Source organism: Lepus europaeus, chromosome 8, assembly GCF_033115175.1.
Source record: "Lepus europaeus isolate LE1 chromosome 8, mLepTim1.pri, whole genome shotgun sequence".
Classification (NCBI taxonomy): Eukaryota; Metazoa; Chordata; class Mammalia; order Lagomorpha; family Leporidae; genus Lepus; species Lepus europaeus.
Window position 1 is genome coordinate 33,836,199 of NC_084834.1, and position 24,098 is coordinate 33,860,296.

The window sequence follows — 24,098 nt, forward strand, 5'->3', positions numbered from 1 at the left end:
TTAGGGTCTTCTGTGTTTCCATATGAATTTCAGAATCATTTTTTCTATATCTGAGAAGAATGTCTTTGGTATTTTGATTGATATTGCATTGAATCTGTAAATTGCTTTCAGTAGTATGGACATTTTTATGATATTGATTCTTCTAGTCCATGAAGATGGAAGATTTTTCCATTTTTTTGTATCTTCCTCTATTTCTTTCTTTGATGTTTTGTAATGCTCATCGTAAAGATATTTAACATCCTTGGTTAAATTTATTCCAAGGTATTAGAGATTTTTTTGGTAGCTATTGTGAATGGGATTGATCTTAGAAGCTCTTTCTCAGCAGTGGCAATGTCTGTGTATACAAAGGCTATCAATTTTTGTGTGTTGATTTTATCCTGCTACCTTTCCAAACTCTTCTTTGTGTTCAAATAGTCTCTTAGTGGAGTCTTTTCGATCTCCCAGGACTTTATTGAAAAGCAGTGGTGAGAGTGAGCATCCTTGTCTTGTTCTGTATCTCAGTGGGAATGCTTCCAAATTTTTCCTGTTCAATAGGATGCTGGCCATGGGTTGTCATAAATTGCTTTGATTGTGTTGAGAAATATTCCTTCTATTCCCAAGTTGCTTAAAGTTTTCATCATAAAAGGGTACTGTATTTTGTCAAATGCTTTCTCTGCATCTGTTGAAATAATGATATGGTTTTTGTTCTTCAATTTGTTAATGTGATGTATCACATTGATTTGAGAATGTTGAACCATCCCTGCATACCAAGAATAAATCACACTTGGTCAAAATGAAAGATCTTTCTGATATGTAACAACATATTCGATTGGCTAGAATTTTGTTGAGGATTTTTTTTCTTTGTTCATCAGGGATGTTGTCTAGAGTTCTCTTTCTCTGTTTTATCTTTCTGGTTTAAGAATTAAGGTGACATTGGCTTCACAGAAGGAATTTGGGAGGATTCCCTCCCTTTCAACTGTTTTCAATAGCTTGAGAAAAATTGGAGTTAGTTCTTCTTTAAATGTCAGGTAGAACTCAGCAGTGAAGCCATTTGGTCCTGGGATTTTCTTTGTTGAGAGAGGCTTTGTTACTGATTCAATTTCCATCTTGGTTGTTGGTCTGTTTAAGTTTTCTATGTCTTCATGGCTCAATTTAGGTAGGTTGTATGTATTCACAATGGGTGATTCAATACCCCACTTTCAGCAATGGACGGATCAACCAGATAGAATATCAGCAATAAAACAATAGAGGCAATCAACACCAAATGGACCCAATGGGTATTTACAGAACTTTTCACCCTGCAGTTGCAGAATACATATTCTTCTCACCAGTGCATGGAACTTTCTCTAGGATAGACCACATGCTAGGCCATAAAGCAAGTCTCACTTAAAGCAAGCTTCATTCACAATGGAGTGAAGCTGGAAATCAATTACTCAAGAATCTCTAGAACATATGCAAACACATAGAGAGTGAACAACATGCTGTGAATGAACAGTGGGTCATTGAAGAAATCAAAAGAAAAATAAAAAAAATGAAAATGAATGAAGACTACAATACAACATATCAAAATTTATGGGATACAACAAAAGCATTGTTAAAAGGAAAGTTTATAACAATTGGTGCCTACATCAAGAAAGTGGAAAAGTACTAAATAAATCAGTGCATCTCAAGGAGCTAGAAAAACAATAGCAATACAAACCCAAAACTAGTAGGAGAAATGAAATAATTAAAATTAGTTAAGAAAGAAGCAAAATTGAAATGAAAAAAAAAAAAGAAAAAGAATACGAAAGATCAACAAAATGAAGAGCTGCGTTTTTTTTTGAAAAATAAACAAAATTGACACATCATTGGCCCAACTAACCAAACAAAAGGATTGAGAAGACACAAATCAATAGAATTAGAGATGAAAAAGGAAGTGTAACAGACACCACAGAAATAAAAAGAATCATCAAGAATTGTTACAAGGAGCTCTATGCCAACAAATCTGGAAACCTAGAAGAAATGGACAGTTTCCTGGACACATCCAATCTACCTAAATTGAGCTTTCAATATTTTTAAAGTGATCAGCAGCTCATAACTGACATAATAGGCAGAACATAAATAAGAGAAAAATATCTTTCTTGTTCTTATGGAGTTCCACAATATGGGAAAAAAATTAATAATATAAATATTTCGGAGCTGTTTCAGATGGGGGAGTTTTGTTTGGAACTTTTAAAGCTTATCAAGTGCAAAAGGAATTTTAAATATTATGTGTAGCATTTCACTTAAAAAGATCCCTGCTCTTTGGATTTCACTTAACTCAGTTAGGAGTAAGATATTATCAAAAACAAATATGCAAAAAAAAAAAAAACCATACAAATGTTGCTGAGATTGTGGAGAACTAGGTACCTCATTATAAAAAACTATGTGGCAATTTTTCAGAAAACTAAAAATTGACCTACCATATGACCCAGCTATTCTACTCTTGGGAATATCTCCAAAAGAAGTGAAATCAACACATGAAATAGTTACCTGCACTCCCACGTTTATAGCAGCTCATTTCACAATAGTAAAGATATGGAATCAACCTAGATGTCCATCAACTGCTGACTTGATAAAGAAAATGTCGTATATATACATGATGGAGTGTTACTGAGCCATAAAGAAAGCATGAAATCCTGACATTTGCAACAAAATTGATGGAACTGCAGATCATTATGCTAAGAGAAATGATCCAGACTAAGAAAAACAATATACAAATATCACATGTTCTTTTACTTGTGGAAGTTAATATACAGTATAAAAACTATGTGGATGTCATGTCATTGGGTATAGTTATAAATATTGCCTTACTGACATGGCAGCATACCCTTCTTTCTCCATGTTATGGTCATTGTCACAAATCCTTCACTTTGTGATATTAATATCTCTGTTTTCAAGGAAAATAGTGTGTATATGTAGGTTTCTAATGTCTACACTTGAGGTGAATATGGCAAAATGTTTTAAAAAATTCTTACACTTTAACGTTGTGAAATTAAGCTTATAATGAAAACAAATCACTGCTCTTCGGGCAAGGTAGGTGGGAAGTTCTTTCTCCTTAAATCTCAGCCTCTCATGGTAGGGAGAACAGGGGATCTTTAGTCATGGCATCATTCTTCAACCACTGGGTAAAGTGACATCCAGTTCAGAGTTTGGGTGATGTATTCTTTTTCCTGAGACATGAGATAAATGTATGGAAGATGATGTCAATTTTATTTTTACACGTGAAAGGGAAATTTTTTCATCAATTAAAAATGATTCCCTGACTAAGGTGGCATTGTTTTAGTCATTTAGTCCTCCACAACATCAAGAACTTAGGAAGTAGCAGTTGTAAGAAAAGCAAAAAAAATCTTTCCACCCACCAAGTTCAAGTTTGCTTGTGCAAAGTCTCAACAACTGAGAGGACTGGGAGAGGGTGTGTAGTACTGATGACCTCTGAGGATTCTGAGGTCTGTAAATCTAACATCATGGAATGAATCTGTTGTATTTTTGAGCATTTTCACGCACTGCTGGCAACAGTTGACTCGAGGTGCTAAAGGTGTCCGCTCAACTCCGGCCCAGGCAAATGCCAAAGCCAATGATACGACGTGGAATACCGCTTCCTCCATGCGTCTGAGCTCAGACATTGCTGCTCCTGCTCAGTTTCTCCTTCTGACTCTTTAACTTCCATGGAGGAATACTTTTATTCCCCTTCTGCCATCAACACTAGGTATGTACAGAGTATGAATTTAACCTTAGTTTAGGAGTAAGGAAAGGGTGCTTCTGCTCGCAAACAAGTTAGTGCAAAAAAGGCTAGATGAGGGCATGTGCTTAAATCCCGGCATGAGATGATCCACTTCTGGCAGCCCCGGCTCCCGCCTCTGTCAGTTACCATCATCTCTGCAGGAAGCTGCGAATCTCAGGAGTCCTTCCGGGCTTCTGTTAATTTTCCATGGTCCATGGATCTGAACTGAGACTGCCATTCCAGTCCAGTGAACACCTTGCCAGAGGGTGGGCCAGGGAGTGAAATTCCAACCTGGACATTCAGCAGCTCTAAAGATCTAGTGGGGAAGAGGGATGAAACCAAACTAAACAAGGCTTGGGAATTCTCAAAGGAGTTCCATTAGCCATGCCCCCTTGCCCCCTCACCGTGGATAAGCACCAGTTGGCTGGAGCCACACCACTTCCTGGGGTCTGAGGGTGACCAGAACGGTAGGGGTCAGAGAGGCCATGGAAGTACTTTCTCATGCCTATCAAATTTCCCTAATGAGCCATCTGTACCCTCTTGCTTTTCGGAACAGGAATATCTTCTTATGGCTATTTTCTAAAAGAGGTTTAAGTGATAAAATTTCACTTTCCCTTCCTTCACCTGGCCTCAGAATGAGCCTGGTCCTGCTCTTCCTTCCTGAGCAGTGTAGACAACTTGTTTCATGCTGAATTAAGTCTTTTTTTTTTTTTTTTGTCATTGGGTTTCAGCCTGGGACAAGGTTAGTTCTGGCAGGAGAATAAATGAATCTGAGCTGAGAGTGTTCCTGGCACAGTTCTCCACGCCAGGCCAAGAGTGTTCTCAGAAAGACAAACAGGTGAGTGGGCGAAGGTATAGAGGAAATGATAAGGGGTCCTGAGAGTGAGAGGTGGTGATGACGACTTCACACAGGGCAACTCTGAGAGCTGCACCATGCTCTGTGAATAAGTCTGTTACAGTAATTGAAAAAGGCCCTTACAACTTTTAAATTAAGGCTAACCTATGTGCACTGGTTAAGTTAAATCCAACATGAGCTTGTCCCACAAAGTTGGCTAAGTGGACCATGTTGGATCTCTTACCAGGAGACCACTACACCAGATGGAATTTCTCAAGGCCATGGATGGACCATTATGTTCTGGAAACCCTGGGCTAACTGTGCTCTGGCACATCAGGGTGTGGTGGGATATATTGTAGAATCGAAAGGTTTGCTACACATGTGTTGTCTGAGTGTGGCATTCCAATAGCGGCTCTATGGGGGGAGGTGACAGAGTGGGAGCTGTAACATTCAGAGGTAGATAGGAATCCTGGGAGAGTTAGCAAAGTTGGCAATTCATTAAATTCCTCATCTTGTTACTTTAAGACTTGAAGAACCACTTGAGAAGGTTTCCTCAGAGCCACACTTAGCTCCCCATCATAGATGGCCAACTTCTATCGCATGCTTACTGTGAATGAGGCACGATGAGGTGTTCCGGGTAACTAATGTGTTGGAAACAGGAATGGCTCTCAAAAAACTCTTAGTAAAGTCTGCCACAATCACTACATACAAGACATACAAACATGCACACACATACACATAGCCATATGCATGGCAGCATATATGAGAGTTTGTCAAAATCTCAAGAAAAATGGAATTAAAATATAATTTTAGTGTAAAACATTTTGAAATCCATGCTCACTTTTTTTAAAATACATATTTTCTTGAGTTTTTGAAGTACCTGTATATACATAAGTATATATATACACACACACACACTTATATCTATACATATAGAAAATAGCTATATTAACCTCGCATATAAGCTGTATCCATATCCTAGAGGCTTCCTCCCCAAGATGTCATTTTCAAATCATTTTTCAATGTTTCTGATGTCCTTGGATCTCATTTACATAGTATGTATATTCCCAGGCTTAGCTCCTAAAACTAGTGTTCAAATGAGATTACACCTGTGGTTAATCCTTTCTCTGGTGGCTGATTGTTGGTCTCAGACTATTCCTTTGGTTTGGAAAGTTCTTTTTTGTCTTCCTGAGTCTTCCTTCATCCAGGATTGAAACTTAGATGCTCTTTTCTCTGCACTCGAAAACGGCTCCATACTCTTCACTGTCAGGGCCCCACCCCAGGGGAGTGGAGCTTTGGATGTCTTCAGTTGTGAAGAAGGGAAATTGGGCTCTTGTGGAAGGAACTCAGATTCTCTGGGCCTAAGTTAATTACTTGTATAAAAGAGCAGACAATTATTGTCTAAGGCCCCTTCCAACTCTAAAATAGTAGAGTTCTATGGAAGAAATGTCACAATGGCCAAATCAGAGGTAGAAAAAGAAAGTCTGAAGAGAAAATAAGAGTGGAATAAACCTCTGGACTGCATCAACTGGAGGCAGTGTCCACGGAGGCTGGAGAGGCTTGAGCTTGAATTTGAAGGCTGACTAGGCTGAGGCAAGTGGAAAGAATTAGGGGAAGGAGAGGATGTTACAAGAGCAAGCAGATTGAAAGAAAAAACAGACATGAAGAAAGGTGTGTAGGGATCATTAATGAACTAATACATCTGTCTGCCCAGACACTAACTGATGAGAATGGAGCTTGTAGGGGGCACTCCACAGCAAATAAGGGTTTTGGGGTTCCTTCCCTTGCTTCCTTCAGAGGAAAGCTCTGAATTTTTACAGCCCATGGGTAAAAGCGACCCCAGGCTGCACAGAAAGAAGGACTTTCTTATTGGTGGTACATGGTATCTCCAGGTAATAGCATTCCTGCAACCAGGAACTCCTCAGCGGAAGTGACTTGGCCTACACTCAGATCCAGCTGGCAGCAACGGCATTTCAGAACAATTATATCACCCTGTAGCATGGGATTTCTTGGCGTGTAATGATCGTGGTAGGCGATCGATAGGATATGAGTTCAGATTGGCTCGACAGCTGTTGCTTATCGGCAGCAGGTCAGAAAGGAAGACAGATGTCTGGAGGATGACCTTCCTGAATGAGTGTGTTTGGGAATTTAGGAATTCCCTTGGGGATTAATGACATGCCATTGCTTGGCAACCACAATGAACCGTGTAGCATTACATACCTTAGGTGAAAACAAACCATAAAACTCTGACAGGATGGCTGGAGAAACTATAGCAGCCAGGTGGAAGCTAGTGGTGAATAGAAATTGATTTTATGGGACTAAATGGAGGGGTTTGCATGGAGGAAGAAAGAAGCAAGGCTAAAACGAGCTTAGGGCCTCATTAAACACACAGCTCTGCTGATATAGACAGGATGAGACGTATGAGACTAAAATTGAATGCAAAACTGAACAACTAAACTGTGGGTAAAGTTAAGACTGAAACAAAGTTGGAAAGACCTCAGTTGCAGTTATCGCATTCATTTGAATGGAACAGAACCATCTCACGGGGAAAGCTATGGACAGCCTGTCTCTGTTCCATATGAAAAAATATAAAATGTCTTTATTCCAAACTCTGCAGATCATATTATGCAGTTCTTTGTGCAATCCCTTGACCTTGACCTTGGCTACAGCCTGAAAGGGCCTGCATTTCTCCTGAAGCATCCAAATGCTGAAGCAACCACACAAAAAAGGGATGTGGAGTCTCCTCATCATCTAGAAATACCACTGCATCTAGAACCTCCATTTAAACAAAGATTTCTTGCTTTTACTTTAAGTTCTAAACACACATATACACAACTTAAATTTGTAAGGTAACTCACATCACAAAATTTTTTGACTATTATTTTCAAATATTCTGCTGGTATTTAACTTTTTGGTAATACATCTACTATGGAAATAATGTAAACTTGATTCTTTCTGGTCTATTTCTCTGGGTAAAAATAACCATTTACATATAAAAAATTTCAAAAGTATTGTGTACTTATTTTCTGTATCTATAATTATTATTTACTTTATTTTTTCATTTTGAAGGGTTTTTCTTTTTATTCACTAAAACCTTCCTTCCAGAAGTGCTGATGTTATTATGAATCAGGGACACTCTGTAATTACCACATTTAATACTCCCTTAAACAGATTAGATTTCTTGTTATCTGTCATCAAATAATTCTATATTGATACTACTTTACATCCTAAATAAAAGTGGGAGGAGCAGATGGTTGCAAACTTTAAGCAACCCCCTTCTTTTTTTCATTGGAATTGAAAAGTGTGGAAAAAAATAAAAGCAACAGGTATTGTACTCAGTCTATCACTTAGTAAATTGAAGTCATTCATGAGCTATTTAGACATAATGACCTTTTTAATCTTTTCTTTAAAAAATATTCATTTATTTACTTTGATTTATTTGAAAGGCCCAGAGACAGAGATAGAGAGACAGACAAAGAGAGATCTCCCATATGCTGGTTCACTCCCCCAAAGCCCGCAACAGCCAGGGCCATGCCACACTGAAGCCAGGATCTGGGAACTCGATCCAGGTCTCCCATGGGGGCTGCAGGGACCTAACTCCTTGAACCATTACTTGGTGCCATCCAGGGAATCCATTATCATGAAGTTGGAATGAACCATTGAATATTTACTGCAACTCTGGGGGTGTAGTTAGAACATTAACCCTTTTATAGATGAGGCCACAGAGTTCGGTTTCTTGCCCAAGTTCATCGAGCAGATCTAGAATTCACACCCAAAGAGTCTTGCTCTGACATGCATTCCCTTAACCACTGCAGCCTTCCGCTTCTGATAGTTTATTTATTTTTAAACTTTTTTTATAAAGTAGCTATTTTCGGAGACCTGTGCTCTCAGAACTTCTGCTCTGTATTGGAGCAGATGCCATCATCTTGTCTAGAGTAGAACATGAGCATCGAGCGTAGTCACCGACTCTCATTACTGAACTAACGCTTCTAGTTTCAACTCTGTGATCTTTTCCAGTATATGTATCATCTGTTTGCCTCACATTATTGAGTAAAATGACTAGAACTGTTGCTAAGACAGGAACAAACGAGGTCTACTTCATCCCCTACAAAGCTGTTTCTGCCCATGGTTCCTTTATCAGAACTGGTCTGTATAAAGAATAGTAAGGGGCATTTCGCTGCCTGCATTTCCTCAAACCAACAGCCCCTTTGATTTTTGTTAAAGCCTCGCATGTCCATCAGGTAGAATTCCTTAAGGCTGACCACAAGTACAGCTGAATGCCAGAGGCAGTATAGGAAGTGCTACCGTCCAGGGGCTAAATAGGCAAATCCTATTTTCACTGTGGAGAGTTTCCTCTGCGTTCCTTCCCAAGTACAACATGTGCATTGCATCAGTTGTGGTGACGCTGCGCAAGTCCTGCTCCCCCAGGACACCGGGTACCATAGCCCGCACATAGAAGTCCATGAACAAGTCTTTCCTTCCCTCTGCTTTTCAGTGTAACCCACTGGCAAGGGAATAACAAAGATGTTGCATTTTGTGGCAGGAAAATCAATTTCATGGATGTAACTTGTGACACAATATAATAGCAGTACTGATGCAGTCCCTGTGTCAATCCCTGCCCTTGCATTTTTTATTGTTTGCAATGTTTCTTGCCAGTCATCTTTCTTCATATAGCAAAAATGTAAAGCAGTCAGCTGGTAATTACCATTACCTTATACCTTGTTAGCTAAAATTAATATTTAGCTCTTATAATTTCCAGGACTCTTCTAACAATCAATCACTTAATTTAACTTATACCTTACTTTACTTTTTTTGTAGTTTAAATTCTGTATTACCTAATTTTCTTTGGAAGAAAATATGAATAAGTTATCATTGTAAAAAGAACACCCTTCTGTCTCTCTGCTTGCCTGCTGACAACATTTAAAAATAGCCAATTCATAAGAATATATAAACAGCTCAATGAGACAGAATTGAGGGTTCAGAAACCCTGATATTTATAATCAATTGATTGATGACAAAAATTTCAAAGCAGTTACAATGGGGAAGGGATAGCCTTCTTTATAATAAATGATGCTGACGCATTTGAATATCCAAATTAAAAAGATGAACTTGCACTCTTATATTAAATCATCACAGAAATTAACTCAGAAGGATCAGATGCAGAAATAAACTCAATTATGGTCAATTATTGACCATATTTTCTACATGGATACCAAGAAAATACAAAGGAGAAAAAAATCTCTTTAATAAATTGTGATGAATCACCTCCCTTAGGATATACCCCATGTGAAGAGATAGATAGGTCTGGGCCTCTTAACTTACAAGGCCTAAAGCCCACCAGATTATTATCAGGCCCCTTCTATCAGGTTCTATTTGCCTCTCAATCAGAAAAATTACTTGTAGCTTAGACAGCACCTTTCTTAGCTCCTCTAATAATGACTCTGTCCTTTGTTCTAGGCCCTGTCTAGTGCACTTGGGCCTCATTCCTTTGTAATCATAACCTCTACTCTACCACCAATGGCTCTACTCCCAACCTGTGTGTACTGATGGTCCTCTTCCCCACTTAATGCTGTGTAATTGTTCAAACCTGGTAAATGCCACTCTTAGGATCACTGGTTACTATCCTCACTCTGTCTTTTATGACCTTGTCTAAATATGATCAGAGTCGGTAAACTTGGAAGGCTTCCATAGCCTTGGCAACTCATGACGACAGCCTAGGATGGTTACTGGCGCCATAAACTAGAGTGTCAATTTGTTGGGTCAACAACAGGAGCCACTGTGCACTTGCTCCTCATGTGGGATCTCTGCCCTTAATGTGCTGTCCATTGTGATTTAATGCTCTAACTAGTACTCCAACAGTATGTTTCACTTTGTGTTTCTATGTGGGTGCAAACTGTTGAAATCTTTATACTAAATTGATCTTCTGTATATAAAGAGAATTGAAAATGAATCTTGATGCAAATGGAAGGGGAGAGGGAGCGGGAGAGGGGAGGGTTTTGGGTGGGAGGGAAGTTATGGGAGGGGGAAGCCATTGTAATCCATAAGCTGTACACTGGAAATTTATATTCATTAAATAAAAGTTTAAAAAAAAAATTGTGATGAAACAACTGAATATCCGTACGCAAAAGAATGAATTTGGACTCCTGTCTCACACAAAATGTAAAAATTAACTAAAAATGGATCAAATACTAGATGTTAGAGTTGGAGAAAATCTAGATGTTAGAATTGAAACTACAGAAGTTCTAGGAGAGAATGCATGTATAAATTTTTGTGACCTTAGATTTTTCATTTATTTCCTATGTATGATGCCTAAAAATAAATAGTGTTTTGTCAAGATTAAAAAACATTTGAGCTTCAAAGTACACTATTAAGTCATCTGCAAATAATATACCTGACAAGGATCTAGTATCCAGGATATATAAACAACTCTTACAATTCAGCAATCAAAGGACAGCCCATTTTTTTAAGTGACCGCAAGATATGAATAGACTTTTTCCTTCTTTTTCTTTTTTTCTTAAAGACTTATTTTATTTATTTGAAAGGTAGAGTTAGAAAGACAAAGGGACACACACTCATGCACACACACACACACACAGAGAGAGAGAGAGAGAGAGATCTTCTACCTATTGGTTCCCTCCCCAAATGGCTGGGTCAACTTCCACTACTTTCCCAGGCCATTAGCAGGGAGCGGATTGGAAGTGTCCATATGGAATGCCCAAACCCCAGCGCTATACCAGCTCCTTGAACAGACTTTTCTCCAAATATGATAAGCACATAGAAAGTTGTTCAATGTCAGGAAATGCAAATTAAACCACAATAATATACAACTTCACATCTACTAGGATAGTTATACATTTTTTTAAAAAACAATACCTAGTGTTTGGTGTGGATGTGGTGAAATTGAAACATACACACTACTGATGGGAATCAGTACAACTACTATAAAAAAAAGTAGCTTAGTATTTCCTAAAGGCTAAACATAAAGTTATGATAAGACCGATCAATTCTGCTCCTAAATATATAAAAAAGAAAATTGAAAGTACATGTTCATATTTAAACTTGTACATATATTTTCATTGCTGAATTATTCATATTAACAAAAAACCATAAACAGCCTTCAACTGATGGGTGATTAAACCAAATGTGATCTATCCATGCAAAAATAGAATATTATTGGACCATTAAAATAAACGAAATACTAATGCATGCTACAACATGGATGAAACTTGTTATACTACATGAAAGAAGCCAGATCTAAAAAGCCACATTTTATGGTAAGATTCTATTTATATGGAATATCCAGACTAGGCAAATCTACCCACAGAGACAAAAAATAAATTAGTGTATACTGGCTGGGGTTCCTGGGAGAATAGTGATTACCTGTAAAAGGATTCAAAGGATCACAGTCGAAGTGATTTGAATGTTCTAAAATTGGATTACAGTAACGATATCATAACTTGGTATATTCACTAAAAATCATTGAATTTCACACTTAAAATGGGTAGATTTTATGTTGTGAAAATTGTACCTCAAAACAATGGTTGAGAACACAAAAGGAACCATCTGTGAGGATGCAGGCAGAGCCGGGAGTGTCTGGGGGATCACCAAGAATTGATTTGTGGCTGTAGGGGCCAACGCCGCCAACCGACGCCTGATCCTTCCTGGGCCAAGACACTGACCCGGCCTGAAGGACTAGACTTCACTGCGTCTGGAAGGGAGTAGGCTAAGATGTGGTTAAGTTCTGTCACATACAGAATTGTGCCTGTGTCTCCAAAAAGCCTCACAAATAACAGTTTATATTATAATGGACTCATTACAAGCTTTCATGTGGATTATTTTATTTAATCTTCAAAAATACAGTATGAAGTAGGCATTGTTTTTATTATTCCCCTTTTTGTTGAAAGAGGAAACTGAAGACAGAGAGGTTGAATAATTTACCAAAACCACATAACTTGCAAGAAGCATATCTGAGATTCAAGCATAAAGCAATTTTATTCCAGAGTCACCCTCTTAACCTTTCTGAGATGTGACACAGACACATGGCTGTTCAGGAAATCATGCTTCTGAATGTATTAAGCAAAACATAGGCCATGGCTCAACAATTTTAATAGAATGGATTCATTAAAAATTTCTTTGGGCAGAGCTCATTTCAGGGGTATTGGAACGTTGTCCAAATCATTAAAAGATAACCATAAAAATGATTGTGAAAAAGCTAGCTGTTATGTACAAAACAAAACCATGAGTTCAGCGCAAAGTGAATTGGACTCCACAGGATGTGGCAGAATCCATTGCATAAGTGAATAGCAATGTCCAGGGGCCCAACAGTGGGTACATAAGCCTCTGATGCCTCAGTTTCCTAGCTTTTGGTATTTCAGTTATGGTCAATTATGTCCCCATATTCTGTGTGTAGGGAAGTTGATTCAAAGTTGGAATACATGTCATAGCAATGGAATAATACATGCTAACACATAGATACACATCAAACTACTCAAGGCAATATTGATCTAAAAGCAAGGTACTTTTACAAGTTTTATTACAACCAAGAAGGAAAAAAGAAAGAAATGTCTGTGTGTATCAGTACTGCCGCAAATACAGTTTTGTAAAACTTCGTTTTATAATTTTGTCAAACCAATGGTTAAGAATGTTGTACTACTGTAGTTTTAATGATCTATGATTTATTTAAAATTTACTGTACATGGGTGAAATGATCATCTTTACATTCAATTATTATTTATAGCCATTGTCTCTATTCCCACTAAACTAGGACCTTTTGCTTTTTACTTGTTAAACTTCTTCTTTGGTGAACTATTAAGCCTTTTTACTGTAATTTAATTTTAAAATATTTCAAAAACTGAAAAAATGGAAAGAGGGTGGGGGGAGTATAATTATGATCTTAGAATTGTATCTACAAAACATTGAATCTGCTAAAACTAATTAAAAAGTTTAAAATTTTAAAAAAATGAATAATGGAAACAATCAACTTTAAGGTCAAACTGTACCACTTAGCAGTACCTATAAACAGTTTGCCTAACTTCTCTGAGATTTCTTCATACAAAAGGGAAATAATACTACCTGTTTCACATTGCTAAAATGAAGATACACTTTATTCACTTGCTCTATTTAATAAGGTGGGAAAAAGTAGATAAAGCACACAGCACAGTGGCTTTAATACGTAATGATCCATAGTAAATATAACCTCTCTTATCTTTCTTCCAAGCACTCTCATGTTGGATTAGACTTGAAGTCAAGAGACCTGAGTTGTCACAAATCAGGGGGAACATATGGTATATGCCTCTTTGGGATTGGCTTACTTCACTAAGTATGATGTTTTCCAGATTTATCCGTTTAGTCTCAAAACACCAGATTTCAATTTTTGGGTTTTTTTTTTAAACTGCTGTGTAGTATTCACAAGATTACACGTCCCATAATTTCTCTATCCAGTCTTCCGTTGATGGACATTCAGGTTGATTCTAGGTCTTAGCTGTTGTAAACTGAACTAACAGAGCACCTAAAAGGAAACCTGTAGAAGTGAAATTGACACTATGAGAAGCAATGACTTGAACAGCCCTTTTTTGGACTATTGAAGAACAGTTTATTATCTTATTTTTTTAAACTTTTATTTAATAAATATAAATTTCCAAAGTACAGCTTTTGGGTTACAGTGGCTTTTTCCCCCCAAAGTATAAAGTACCATTTGAATACTAATTATACCGTTAATTCACATAGTACAATACATTAAGGACAGAGATTCTACATGGGGAGTAAGTGCATAGTGACTCCTGTTGTTGATTTAGCAAATGACTCTTGTTTATGGCGTCAGTAATCACCAGAGGCTCTTGTCATGAGCTACCAAGGCTATGGAAGCCTCTTGAGTTCGCCAACTCCAATCTTATTTAGACAAGGTCCTAGTCAAAGTGGAAGTTCTTTCCTCCCTTCAGAGAAAGGTACCTCCTTTTTTTTTTTTTTTTTTTTTGACAGGCAGAGTGGACAGTGAGTGAGAGAGACAGAGAGAAAGGTCTTCCTTTGCCGTTGGTTCACCCTCCAATGGCCACTGCGGCTGGCGCGCTGCGGCCAGCACACCACGCTGATCCAAAGCTAGGAGCCAGGTGCTTCTCCTGGTCTCCCATGGGGTGCAGGGTCCAAGCACTTGGGCCATCCTCCACTGCACTCCTGGGCCACAGCAGAGAGCTGGCCTGGAAGAGGGACAACCGGGACAGAATCCGGTGCCCCGACTGGGATTAGAACCCTGTGTGCTGGCGCCGCAAGGTGGAGGATTAGCCTATTGAGCCGCAGCACTGGCCCTGGTATCTCCTTTTTTGATGGCCCGTTCTTTCCACTGGGATCTCACTCACAGAAATCTTTCATTTGGGTCTTTTTTTTTTTTCCAGAGTGTCTTGGCTTTCCATGCCTGAAATACTCTCTTGGGCTTTTTAGCCAGATCAAATGCCTTAAGGGCTGATTCTGAGGCCAGAGTGCTGTTTAGGACATCTGCCATTCTATGGGTCTGCTGTGTATCCCGCTTCCCATGTTGGATCGTTCTCTCCTTTTTAATTCTATCAGTTAGTATTAGCAGACACTAGTCTTGTTTATGGGATCCCATTGACTCTTAATCCTATCATTATGATCAATTATGAACTGAAACTGATCACTTGGACTAGTGAGATGGCATTGGTACGTGCCACCTTGATGGGAATGAATTGGAATCCCCTGGCATGTTTCTAACTTTACCGTTTGGGGCAAGTCTGATTGAGCATGTGCCAAACTGTGCATCTCCTCCCTCTCTCACTCCCACTCTTATATTTAACAGGGATCACTTTTCAGTTAAATTTGAACACCTAAGAATAATTGTGTGTTAATTAAAGAGTTCAACCAATAGTATTAAGTAGAGCAAAACAAACTAAAAAAATTCTAAAAGGGATAAAGTATTAAGTTATTCCTCGACAGTCAGGACAAGGACTAATCAATTCATTGTTTCTCATAGTGTCCATTTCACTTCAATAGGTTTCCTTTTTGGTGCTTGGATAGTTGTCACCGATCAGAGAGAACATATGATATTTGTCCCTTTGGGACTGGCTGAATTCACTCAGCATGATGTTTTCCATATTTCTCCATTTTGTTGCAAATGACTGGATTTCATTGTTTTTTACTGCTATATAGTATTCTATAGAGTACATATCCCATAATTTATTTATCCAGTCTACTGTTGATGGGCATTTAAGTTGATTCCATGTCTTAGCTACTTTTTTATGTCCCAAATGTTTGGGCTCCTGCCATCCATGTGGGAGACTGGATGGACTTCCAGGCTCCTGTCTTTGGCCTGGCCCAGCCCTGGCCCCATTGTGGCCATCTGGAGAGTGAACCATTAGATGAAAAATCTCTTGTCGGTCCCTCTCTCTACTTCTTTCAAACAAACAAACAGATGAATAAATCTTTGTAAAAAATGCTATGGGAACAGGGATTTGCTTTAAAATCATATAGGAGTAGGGAAGTAGATGGAGATATAACTAAAGCAAGATTGGTCATGACTTGGTAATTTCTGGGACCTGATTTTTTTAATATTTGTAAGTCTGAAAGATTTTCAAATAACCAAGTATTTTTAACCCAAATCTATCTTTTTATTAATGTAAACAAGGAAACCATTAGCACTATGGTTAGAAGACCCTATTGTATGCAATTTACAGATGGAATTAATCCATAAGATTTCCATTCAGAAGGTTAAACTGTCAAAAACTGAAAGTTCGTTACAGGGATGGATGCTGTGGCACAACAGGCACCTGCTGCTTGGGATGCCTGCATCCAATATCTGAGTGCCTGGCTTTTTGATACTATGTGCTTCCAATTCAGCTTCCTACTAATGCACCTGGAAGGCAGCAGATGATGGCTCATGTCGTTGGCTTTCTGCCACCTGGATAAAGTTCCTGTCTCCTGGCTGGAACTAGCCTAACCCAATCTAGCCTAGCCCCAGCTGTTGTGGGCGTTTGGGGAGTGAACCAGTAGATGAAAGATATCTTTGTCCCTGTGTCTTCGTCTCTTGGTGTGTCATCCTGTCTTTCAAATAAATAGATATCTCTTAAAACAAATGAGTAAAAGCCCATTACATCCAAAGCAAAGTTTCTCCTTGTTCTGGTTCAGATTCACTGCCTCCATTCTGATCTGTTCACACCATTTCTTTGTGTCACTTTGTGTGTCTCAGACTCACATCCTTGGCCTTATGATGTCTCCATTTCTCTAGCTAGATTCTAAACAACACCTCTCAATCTAATCTCAGAATGTTCCCACATTCCATTCTCTACTCTACTGTGAGCTTTTGGCCAAAGACTGCAGCAGTGCAGGTCAGGCAACTGAACTGGAACCACAGTGCCCTTCAAATGACCATGGTGGACCAGAAGCCCGACCTGGTACCACGGAGCATCCACACCTGTTGGTTGTACCCCAAACACTCAGCCACAAGCCACTGGGCTCCAAGCAGGAAACTGAGAGAAAGGTAGAAAGTCACTTAGGCTCTTTGAAACTGCTCATTCACTTGTGAAATAGAGATAATAATCCCACATTCCCAATATGTCAGAGTTTGAAAGTACCAGAGAACATAAACAACGTGACATCATTTGAAAGGTGCATGTAAAAACCAAATTGTGTTTATTAATTTGCAATGCATTCTGTGAATCTATTGTGATTTTTCTACTGCAAAGAGATTTCCGTTTTATACTATACAACCATCACTGTTGAACATTAATTTCACAAAGTCAGATTGGCCACAAATGTTGCCTTCATTATTCAGAACGTTGGAAAACTAAGTGACTTATGCATTAGAAAAACTAAACATTATATTTTCCAACAAAGTTATGAATCCAGCAATCCTACATAATTACCATAAAAGGAGTACTTCTTGACCAGGCATTAATTTTTCTTTAACATAATCTTAAAGAAATTGATATTCCGATATTGAAGGGAAAACTTTTAAATCTTAACATCTCAGGTGAGCTTTGGTTGGTTTTCTTTGCCCTCTAGGGTACAGCCTCGTGTTTAGTGGCTATGTTTTCTAAGTTTTTTTAGCAAGACAAAGATGACTTTATTCAGCTTTTGATCCTTGGTGGGAAAATGGTATATGGAGAATTTCAAACCTCATCTTTTATTTTTCTCATTCCCTTCAGATTAGTCTATCCCCCTGTGCCTTCTTAACCCCCTTTCCGTGGAACCCCTGTGTGAGCACACAAGTGTTAGAACTTGTGTGACTGCCCCTGTTTCAGATTATTTAGTGAGTATTGCAGAACCAACATGTGTATTTTTCTTGTCCATGGGTCATTTCATTGCCACATACCTAAACAGCTAGAAAGAACTGACACTCAGTGTTGGTAATTCACTCTACGTGATGTTTGCATTTGTGTCTTTTGAGTAATTTAAAGGCTAGTTTGAGGGTGAATGTCTATGTTATAAACTTCTCTTCAGCCAAATTTAATTTGACTTATCTGCTGCTTGGTATACGTAGCTTATCTTTACTTTTCATTCATTCATTACAGATAAGTATTCTCATTTTTATAAATTATGCATTTTAGCTGAGAAATTCTAAGAAACTTATACTATGATGATAGACCAGTAGACAGAGATACAAGAAAAACAGGTTGCTATTAGATCAATATATTTTCTGAAAATGTGCATTGTTTTCTATCAACAGGTCTAAGTAGAGCAAGGTTTCCATTTTTCAAATTTAGAAGCAAAGACAGAAGTACATTGAAATAGATTTTGAGCCAGATTTAAAGGAGAAAGCTTTTTGTGAAAGGCAAAACATCAAATAAAACAGGAGAAATCATTAAAAAAATATTTCTACTTATTCTTGCCTTAAAATACACAAACAATCAATATTTAATTTTCTGCCTTTACACACACACACACACACAAGCATACTTCAACAAGTTTATGGAAAATGGAATTAAAAGATAAGCTGATTTTGGTGCAAAAACTTTGGTAATTTGTGCATAGTTTCTTAATAATATGCATTTTCCATGAACTTGTCTAAGACAGTGTGTTGAAGACAGTGTGCTTGTGTGTGTGTGTGTGTGTGTGTGAGAGAGAGAGATTCTTTGGTGTGACTTCTGTCTTAAATCCATTAGGCACTGTCAATAATGTTAAGCTTGGCAAAACATCAGAGAAGTGGTGTGTTGAATGGTCCAGCTACTCTAGTTCTGTTTCCCCAGCCAGTGACTTGGGTCCACCTTGACTAAGTAAAAGTCAGTCCAATCAATGCATTTGACTTAGTTTTCTTTTTTTTATTTTTTATTTTTAATTTTTTTTTAATTTTTGACAGGCAGAGTGGACAGTGAGAGAGAGAGAGACAGAGAGAAAGGTCTTCCTTTTGCCGTTGGTTCACCCTCCAATGGCTGCCGCGGCCGGCGCGCTGCGGCCGGTGCACCGCGCTGATCCGATGGCAGGAGCCAGGTGCTTCTCCTGGTCTCCCATGGGGTGCAGGGCCCAAGGACTTGGGCCATCCTCCAAATTGATGAACTTCTGTCTTTTCCTTTTCCTTTAAAACATCTGCCTCATTCAGCTGAACTAACAAGAGTTCATACCACCTATGGAATTTACATGGTTTTGGAGGGAACAACTCATCAGGATTCAGCGTAACTGGGAGTTTTTAAGAGAAGAGTTTCAGGTTCTGCTTCTCCCAGTTTCTTTCTTTCTTTCTTTCTTTCTCTTTCTTTCTTTCTTTCTTTCTTTCTTTCTTTTTTTTTTTTTTTTTTTCAGGCAGAGTGGACAGTGAGAGAGAGAGAGACAGAGAGAAAGGTCTTCCTTTTGCCGTTGGTTCACCCTCCAATGGCTGCCGCGGCCGGCGCGCTGCGGCCGGTGCACCGCGCTGATCCGAAAGCAGGAGCCAGGTGCTTCTCCTGGTCTCCCATGGGGTGCAGGGCCCAAGCACTTGGGCCATCCTCCACTGCACTCCCGGGCCACAGCAGAGAGCTGGCCTGGAAGAGGGGCAACCAGGACAGAATCCGGTGCCCTGACCAGGACTAGAACCCTGTGTGCCGGCGCCGCAAGGCGGAGGATTAGCCTATTGAGCCGCGGCGCCGGCTTCTCCCAATTTCTGTTCCTATTCCAGTCCCAGTTTGTGGGAGGCACTGTTTCTAGAGGACCTTATTTGGCTAATAGAATGCTATTATTATTGGGGGCAAGCGTGGTGTTACTTGTACACCTCTCTAGTTCTCCAACTTTACTCTGACTTAGAGACTCTCCTGCTTAAAGTTTTAAATAAACCTAAAAAGTTTACTGAATTATTTATCAATCCAACACAAATCTTTTTCAGCAAGTAGTCTTTGATTTTTTTTTGGCTTGCAGCATAGTTTTCTGCAAAATCTGAAAAGCATTCTGCAAAGTTTACTTGTAGGCCAAGCAATCAAAGCCGTGCCTTTTTAGTTGATTGTTTTTCTTTCTTTTTTTTTTTTTTTTTGAAATTACCAGAATCTCGTCATAAAAAAACAATTTCAAACAGAGCTGTCTTCAACAGCAAAAAATGCCTGTTTGCCCACATACATGTACAGGTAATTACCAGGGTTAACCGGTAATGTTACTTAAGTAATCATTTTTATATTGCGTAATTATGTAATTGTGATTCTATGTAGCATATTATTATAGAGGTTTCCAAAAGCACATGGCTTTTAGTACAGATAGATAAATTTAAACATGACAAGGTAATTGAAATCATCAAAACTGATCTGAAGAGAACTTCTGTTTTCTCTTTTTCCTTTTCTTTTTTGTAAATTTTTTTTGACCCAGAACAAAAATATCTGGAAAATGCACTCTTCACTCACAAAAGAGAAGGGAGATGCTGAATCTTAGGTGTTTCTACTGACACAAACATGCGAATCAGCAGAAACCGGTATGATTTGAAAAATGCTTCTAGAGACATATTTGTTTTCTACTCTACAGAACTTAAAATCTAAGCCAAGATCAGTGAGATTATAATAGACTGTTGGATGGAAATAGATTGAAGACACCCTGAACACTGCAAAAGCTTGTATTCTATCTTCTCAAGTCTTTAGCCAAGAAAGCAGGTATCATTCCTTTTCTAAAAGAATTCCCACCCTAACAATACTTCCTCATTTCATGAGTGCTTTTCTACTCAATCTGTATTTCTTTGGCCACTGAGACCCAACTCCTTTACCTTCAAGCTCCTTTAGGAAAATGAGAATTTTATTAAGCATATACATCCCCTTAATATATGGGTGTGGAGCATTTGGAAAAGATAAAATGATTTGAAAAATGGTCAACATGCGTTCTTTAATCTTTTTTTCTATACAGCAGAAGTATTTAGCTATATATTTTCATAGAAAGCATGATCTTGAAAGTGTTTTAGGGATGTTCTGAAAACATTGCCTCATGCCAGTATTTTGTGAATTTATCAATTTAAAGTACACATGCTCAATCGGACTTGCCCCAAACGGTAGAGTTAGAAACATGCCAGGGGATTCCAATTCAATCCCATCAAGGTGGCAGGTACCAATGCCATCTCACTAGTCCAAGTGATCAGTTTCAGTTCATAATTGATCATAATGATAGGATTAAGAGCCAATGAGATCCCATAAACAAGACTAGTGTCTGCTAATACTAACTGATAGAATTAAAAAGGAGAGCCGGCGCCATGGCTCAACAGGCTAATCCTCCGCCTAGCGGCGCCGGCACACCGGATTCTAGTCCCGGTTGGGGCACAGGATTCTATCCTGGTTGCCTCTCTTTTAGGTCAGCTCTCTGCTATGGCCTGGGAAGGCAGTGGAGGATGGCCCAAGTGCTTGGGCCCTGCACCCGCATGGGAGACCAGGATAAGCACCTGGCTCCTCCTTCGGATCAGCGTGGTACACCGGCTGCAGCACGCCGGCCGCGGCGACCATTGGCGGGTGAACCAACGGCAAAAGGAAGACCTTTCTCTCTGTCTCTCTCTCTCTCTCTCACTGTCCACTCTGTCTGTCAAAAATAAAAAATAAAAAAATAAAAAAATAAAAGAATTAAAAAGGAGAGAACGATCCAACATGGGAAGTGGGATACACAGCAGACCCATAGAATGGCAGATGTCCTAAACAGCACTCTGGCCTCAGAATCAGCTCTTAAGGCATTTGATCTGGCTAAAAAGCGCATGAGAGTATTTCAGGCATGGAAAGCCAAGACACTCTGGCAAAAAAACAAACAAACAAACAAAAAACCTAAATGTAAGATTTCTGTGAGTGAGATCCCAGCAGAAAGAACAAGTCATCAAAGAAGGAAGTACCTTTCTCTGAAGGGAGGAGAGAACTTCCACTTTGACTATGACCTTGTCTAAATAAGATTGGAGTTGGTGAACTCAATAAGCTTCCATATCCTTGGCAACTCATGACAAGAGCCTTGTGTGATTACTGACACCATAAACAAGAGTGTCAATTGTTAAATCAACAACAGGAGTCACTGTGCACTTACTCCCCATGTAGGATCTCTGTCCTTAATGTATTGTACTATGTGAATTAATGGTATAACTAGTACTCACACAGTACTTTAAACTTTGTGTGTCTGTGTGGGTGCAAACTGTTGAAATCTTTACTTAATATATACTAAATTGATCTTCTGTATATAAAGAGAACTGAAAATGAATCTTGATGTGAATGGGATGGGAGAGGGAGCAGGAGATGGGATGGTTGCAGGTGGAAGGAAGGTTATGGGGGGAAAAAAGCCACTGTAACCCAAAAGCTGTACTTTGGAAATTTATATTTATTAAATAAAAGTTAAAAAAGTACAAATTTATAGCTAAACACTAAACATTTCCAGCTTTAAAACTTGGTGTACAAAACACAATTTTCTAATCACCACAACACCTCAGATTCTCTAAATTCCTGTAGTATAGCTTTCATAACCTTTAGGCTCATTTCCAAATTTATGTTCTACCATATTTTATTGTATCAACTCTAATGAGAAAAAAATTAACTCTTGCAAAACAGAAATCAGAGAAGTGGATTAATGGGGCCATTTGATTTCTCTTTCTCCTTCACATCCTTGATGATTCAAATACAAGTATCCTCATAAAATTCACAGTGTAGCCTGGGAATTAAGGTCCATGCTGAAATATGAGCTGGTAACACTTAGCAACCTTGGGCGACACACTCAATGTCTCTGGACTTCCATGGTTTTCCTGCACACATGGGCGCGTGTTCCTCCTTGCTTTGTGGATGTGCTGGGATGAATAAATGAGTCAATGGGTAAAAATATTCAACACTGTGCCTTAAGTATTGTTCGTTTCAAATGCACATTAATTTTAAAATATGGCATTTTAACATGGAAATATTTTTCCCAATTAACTCGTACCATTCTTTAAATCTGACTCACAGATTGCCTCCTTACTTAGCTGCTCTTTTCTTTCCTTCTTCCTTCCAGTAAGCATCACATGTCCTCATTTATACAGGTGTTCATTCCAAGTCTGTACCCCAGCCTGAAGTCTCTTTTTGTATGTGCTTCATGAAGTCTTTCCAAAAGTAAGAAACTGACTCTTACCTACTTGTTCTATTCAACTGGACTGTTTTTTTATGCTTGCAAAATTTGTTTTACAGTATATGTGTGCATGATATTTGTTTATGCAAGATTTTTTTGTCTTGCTTATTTTTTTAGTATAGAAGAGCAATAATTCCAGCTCAGAAATATTTCCATGTGCAGAATTGCAATTTTAGAGGTTAGCCAATAGCATTGGAAATTGAAGGAGCAACCAGACACTCTCAGTAAACTTTAAAAATACGTATTTGCCTATACTTATATTTGTTCATGCTTATTTTGATTATGCAACATTTATTCTTCCCCAGATACCTTTTATATATACAAACTTCATGTATTTCATAAATACAAATTTAGTAATATAGTGTTTCTTCCTACTTTTGTCTCTTTAATTTCAAAGTCCATTATGGAAGCAGGTGTTCAGGCTGGTAGTTAAATATCCACATTTCATATTGGAGTGCCTCTGTTCAGTTCCTGATTCTAGCTCCTAACTCGTCTCTTGCTCTTGCAAACTCTGGGAAGTGGCAGTGATGGCTCAATTAATTGGATTTCTGCCACCCATGTGGGAGACCCGGATGGAGTTCCCAGAGGCTGATTTGGGCTCTGGCCCAGCTTCTGCCATTGCATGCTCTTGGGGAGTGAACTAGCAGATGGGAACTCTCTCTCTATTTATCTCTCTGTATGTCCCTCTGACTGTCAGAAAAAAAAAAAAGGAAGGAAGGAAGGAAAGGAGGGAGGGAGAGAGAGAGAGAGAAAGAAAGAAGAAAGAAAACAAATCATGATTCTAACCTGTCTCATGAATTTTTCCTATGCATCCACAACATTAATTCCATTATTTCTATATTTTCTAGTATACAGTGCTGTGAGAGGTAAATTGCAGAATGAACTGCATCACTGTTACTGTTAGCATTATTAGCATGTGGGCTTTGCAGGCTTCCCTGCCACACTAGAGAGAGGACAAGAAGTGGAGTCATCTGTTCTCCAGCACTGTGGCCTCCGCAGCAAAGCCTGTAGGTCCTCTGAAAGGGCATTGCTACACTGGCATTG

General features: G+C 38.7%; 1 pseudogene; it reads left to right on the forward strand.

Annotated features, from left to right (window-relative positions):
• The first annotated feature begins 5,179 nt into the window (after positions 1 to 5,179).
• Positions 5,180 to 24,098, forward strand: part of LOC133765246 (elongation factor 1-alpha 1-like) — a 60,995-nt pseudogene continuing 42,076 nt past the window's right edge.